General features: G+C 35.9%; 1 long non-coding RNA gene across 1 annotated transcript; it reads left to right on the top strand.

The window, feature by feature from the left end:
• Positions 1-202: 202 nt before the first annotated feature.
• On the top strand, positions 203-3601 carry LOC131159232 (uncharacterized). Its single transcript, XR_009137753.1, has 2 exons — positions 203-908; positions 3139-3601. It is a non-coding gene; the product is annotated as an uncharacterized LOC131159232 (long non-coding RNA).
• The last annotated feature ends 2173 nt before the right edge of the window (positions 3602-5774 follow it).

The following is a 5774-nucleotide window of genomic DNA, read 5'->3' as shown; positions in this document are numbered from 1 at the left end:
TAATAATAATAATTATTATTATTATTATTATTATTTCTATTTTTATTATTGCCATAAGAGTAAAAGCAGAAAAAGAAAAGAAAAAGAAAAATAAAAATAAAATAAAAAAGGAAGGATTTTTAGGGTTCTCAAAATTTTTTTTTATATGAGGGTGATACACACAGCACAAACAGGGGGGGGGGGGGGGGGGGGGGGGGGGTGGGGGCGCGCAAGAAAACAGAGCAAAAAAAAAAAACCACTCTCCGCACCCTAACCCAAGAAAACAGAGCAAAAAAAAAAAAAAACCACTCTGCGCACCCTAACCCTCTCTCCTCGGCTCCATCCTCACCCCCTCTGCTGTGCCTCTCCCAGGCCTTCTAAGCTCTCGTCTCCTTTGTCTTCCCTGTCTCCCTCTCCTTGCCTCTGTTTCCCTTTGCTCTTCCGCAACCAAACTAGCAAGCCACTCCCCTATTCTAGTCCAACCCTCAACTCCTCTGCAGATACCGCTAATAGCCCCATCAGCAACACTCCACGAGCAGGCCGTGAGTTACACAGCCAGCCTGTAGCTGCCGTGAACAGCCATCGTCCCCGACCACACCAGCATCCCTACTCCACGACCATCCTCTGCCCCGAGTCCACAGCAAGCAGCAGAGCATAACACAGCAGACCCGAGACTCCCTTGGCACCTCTCTGCTGCACAGCCGTGCTACACCACCAGGAGTCCTCTGTGCCAGCCATTCCAGCAGCAGAGCCACGAGCATCGAACAGAGCACCCTGCTGCCAGCATACTTCTGCGACTGCAACCAGCGGAGCTCCGGCGGCTACGCACCATCCACCCTCTGCAACCTCTGCTGCCGAACCTCGCTCTGCTTTGCCTCCAGCTGCCGTGAGCACCAGTCGAGACCCTTATCAACTCCGGCTTCTCCCAGGTAATCCTCTGCACGCCAGCCACGACACACACAGTGCACGAGTTCCCTGCTTATTTTGGTTTTACCGTAAAAATTATTTATTTTTTATTTTTCTATCACCCTCTTGTTCTGTTTTGTTTTGTTTTTTTTATTATTAACATAAATACTAATTTGTCTGTTCTCTGTTTTGTAGGATTCTTGCTAGGGGCTTATTTCAATGTTTAAAGATTAAATCTTGTGGTTGATGTTTTATTGTATATATATTAAATAAGTTAATTTTATGGTACTTGTTAATGTCTATTCATTCATTCATTTATTCTTAAACATTAGACATGGTTGTAAAATCTTTATTGTGGAAATTCATTTTAATAGTTGAAGTTTGAAATCTTGTCGCATGAATCATATTGACAAAAGAGTTTTAAAGTTATAATATGAGTTTTTGTATTTAAATGTTGTATTTATTTGAGTATATAATATTCAAGTTGCATACCTAATATTAGGGCTGTGGTTGTATTCATTAAAATATTAATGTTCATGTTATAAGGTGTATGCTGTTCATAATGTCTGATATTCATTTCTAGGGTTTTCGTTTCTATGTGTTCATTATGTGTTTAATATTCTTATTATCATAGTACTTTTTTTTTTTAAAAGGGCGTTATTGTTTGTTTAGGTACATATGTTGGGTTCCAATTTATCATTGTGATAGGGTCCTCATTATTAATATGATGTTATATTACTATGGTATTTGTTTGTGTTTTAGTATTTTAGTACATATATGATATTATTATGGTATTCTTAGTATTATATATTGCGTTATATATTTGGTGTACTCACATGATAGTAGTTATTATGATATTGTTCTTTTTTTCATGTATATATTTTTATTGATATTTTAGTATACGTAACTCATTATAGTATTTTAGGTATATATATGGTATTATTACTACGTTTATATTTAGTATAACTTATTAGGGTATTTTTAGAATTTTAACATATAGGGAACTATTTAATATGGTATCTTTAGAACATCTAATATTACCTATCAGGGCATTTTTAGCCTTTTAATATATAAAGTATTACTTTTTATAGTATCCTTAGTATATTAATATATATAGTATTATGGTATCTAGTTACTTATTTTGACATTCATAATATTTTAGTAGGTATGTGTTGCTTATTACCCTATTACCATATATTAAAACCTCCCATATTAGTATTTTCCTAAAAAAAAAAACCTATAAAATTTCCAAAATTTGGGAGCGTATTTTCTTAAATATTTTCTTGATTTTTATCCCTATGATTTTAATGCTAGGATATTAGCCTTCGAACTTCACATACCTTTAAGCTCTGAGGGAATATACATGTATATATTATATTTATTTAGTTATTTATTTATTTTCCATGTGTATTTATAAATTCATAAAAGGAGTAATTTAAAGACTTTTTAAATTAACTTAGGGATAATTCTAAATTAATTAGGTACCGTTCGTAAGAACGGGCGCGTAGGGGGTGCTCGTACCTTTCCCTTGGGTAACCGAACTCCCGATCCCAATTCTGGTAACGTAGACCCACTCTACCCCTAACGGGGTAGTAATCATGTGTTCTAACCACACTAAAATTGGCTTAACACCTTTTCGGTATATTTAGATGGATGAACAAGTATTCCTCTATTTACATGTTCAATTTGTAGGCGAAGACAATATTTTTTTCTTTGCTAAATCTTTCATCTCAAGTTTCGCCATTCAATAATTAGCAATTTTTAATGAGCTCTTTAGGAGTCCTAACTAAATTGAAACCATCAACATAAATAATTATAGCAAAAACACAGGGACAAGTTGGATCGTTTATGAATCCTTCTTTAACAAGATACGCACTTAATCGATTGTACCACATGCGCCCAAATTGCTTTAATCCATATAAGGAACGTTGGAGTTTAACTGAATATAAATTTCTGGGTTTTGCTTCAGGAAATTCAAATCTTTCAGGGATTTTCATATAAATTTCACTATCCAACGATCCATATAGATATGCTTATACTACGTCCATAAGACGCATGCTCAGTCCTTTAGCGACTACTAGCCCAATTAAAAATCTGAAAGTGATTCCATCCATTACAAGGGAAAATGTCTCTGATGTGTTCCTAAAATGCACTATTTTAGGCCCTTATTTACTTATGTTTTGTTCTTATTTATCTTGTATTTACCCTTTCTTATCATAGTTTGGAATTATACATGGTTTATTCATGTTTCAGGAAAAACAAGTTAAACCGAGGAGTTAAGCAATGCAAGAAGCCAATGGAGTAAGTGGGAAGCACAATGCTCAATCAGATGCTCAACCAAGTCCCCAAAGCTTCAGTTCATCAAAGCAAACAAGACTTGGCTCGACCATGTTGTGTGACTAGCAAGCACAGGGGGTGACCAAGTCACAAGAAGAAGACTCCAAGGTTCAGACTGAAAGTAGGATTGTTGACTTTTTTATTTTGATCCCTATTTTGATGCTGACAAATCACAAAGATCTTATGTGTATTTAAGTGCTTGAACATGTCTATATCTTAGCACGCACATAAGATTAAAGGGTCATGGAAGCCAAGAGGAACTTGAAGACTAAACAATCTGGTGCACTCCTTGGAAATACCGAAGAGCAAAGAAGATTGAAGACATTTAACTGTTTCAATTGTAATTGCATTTATGTTTTGACCTGTAATAATTGCACTGCATGCATAATGGGAGTGACAACTCAATAACGACCATAGATTGACCATTAGGTTCCACAACCATTTAATTAAAATGCCATAACTTGTTCACACAAGATTGGAAAATTTTAAAGGCAAAGTAGGGCCAAAATTAGGTCGACCGACGTTGCATTTTCAAGCTTAATTAAAAATTCTCAGCTGACTGACCCCTCATCTATTAAATGACTCATTCGACCGAACCTGCCACATGAGGCATGTACTATGAAGCCTCGATCAACCAAACCATTAACTACTGAAAAAACTCAGTCGCTCGACCTTGCCTTTGGCCTGGCTCTTAAGCTTTGGCTGACTAGCCTCTGAGCTTTAAAATTGGCTTGGCAAACCAGCCTTGTCCTCTCGACAAATCGGCCCTTTCCCTCGACCGACTGAACCTATAAAGGTTCAGCAAATCGCCTTAGTCAACCAACCGGTCGCCTCCCATAGACAATCAAACCCAATAATTGATTTCAAAATTTTGTGTCTATTTAATCGACCGACGCTGAAGGTCAGCCGACCGAACCTCTTAGATTTAGCAATTTTTAACTGCGGTAATGAGGGTTAATTTTTAATTAAACTTGTACAAAATACTGTCCGTGTCCCTAGCGGTTATATTTTTTGAGAAAGTTATATATACTCCTTCATTTCCCCTGACTAATGATAAGATTCGCAATGGATTAGAAAAAATCATCTCAAAAATATTTGTGCTATTTGTCATACTCTCATTCATACAAGCTTACATTTTTACTCTTTCTCATATTATTCTTGCATAATTACTTTTCAAAGAGTGCATAAAGTTCATCTTTCTCGTTTGCAAAGTCATTGCAAATTGTAGATAGATTGAACTTCTATTATTGAGGATCTTATATACTTAGAAGGTTACACTCTCATTGTTCATTGATATTTGATATTGATTTTTGGAGAGTAAGCTAGAGTTCTTCCCTTGTTATTTAATCCATAAATTTCTTTTGGGAAGACTCTCCTTGGCTAGTGAATCTTTGCATCCTTGTTGAAGGATTCAAGAGCTTGTATTGTGCTTTTGTGAAAAATATTTTTTGACAAGCTAAAATCCAAATATCTCTCATACTTGATATTTGAAAAATAATTTTGAGATATTCGTTTGGGTTTTTAAGATCTTTGAAGTTACACTCATTGATATATACAACTTGATTCAAAGATAATTTTCACAAGCACTCCCACAGATTACTTGTTATATTTGCACATCTTTGAGAGTTGTCACATAATCTTCATTGAGCTTAAATTCCTATCTTACTGAAGTGCATTGGTTGTATTGTGGTACATTTCTACTTGTATAAGAAGTAAATTTATTTGTACACAAAATACTTGTTATTATTATTGTATTCTCGACGTGTGGTCGAAAGAGGATTGCACTGGCCTACAACGTGCACTGGATTGTTTGAACCCGGCTAAGAAAGCCTCGGATGGTTTAGACCCGATTAAGAAAATCGGGAGAACCTTTCTAAGGTGTGGTTATAAAGGTTAGGGTTAGCCTTGTGAATCTGACCTAGGGTATTCCCTTACCCAGTAAAGAGAGGGTAATTGTAATTGGTGTCGCTCCACCCGTAAGCGAGCAATTAGTGGAATCCTCTTGCTTATGAGCTTGAAGCGGGGATGTAGGCAGTATTGGCTGAACCTCAATAACATATCTTGTGTCTGTTCTTAAATTCCTACACTTCAATTCCCTGCACATGTATGCTTATATTTAATCAATTATGAATGTGTGCATAGTTTAAGTATTGTGAATGATTAGTAATATTGAGCCTACTATACTTGCTTTGATTATTTGCTCAATTAAATTCTTGTTGGATAATTGGTATTTGCTTTGATAGACCCTAGGTTGTGATATATTGTTGTTATTTGATTTAACTTAGGAAGAAATTTTTAAAATTCTCAATTCACCCCCCTCTTGGGAATACACTAATTCCAACAACCTTCTCGAAAGTTTCCCTTTGAAACCCAACCAAAATAATGTCAAAAAAATTCAAAATTCAAAATCTGCGCAGGTTATACCGTGCTTAACCATCGACGATTTCAAATACTGAAAGCAAACTCTCTGAAATTTAGTCAGAGAGTTTCCCTCTACTCTGCTGCACCTTGATTTCTTTCATGTTTTCCCTTAGTATGTGAGACATAATCCA

Source organism: Malania oleifera, chromosome 1, assembly GCF_029873635.1.
Source record: "Malania oleifera isolate guangnan ecotype guangnan chromosome 1, ASM2987363v1, whole genome shotgun sequence".
NCBI classification, from domain to species: domain Eukaryota; kingdom Viridiplantae; phylum Streptophyta; class Magnoliopsida; order Santalales; family Ximeniaceae; genus Malania; species Malania oleifera.
The sequence above is the reverse complement of the archived record's forward strand: the minus strand, read 5'-3'. Positions and strand labels throughout refer to the sequence as shown.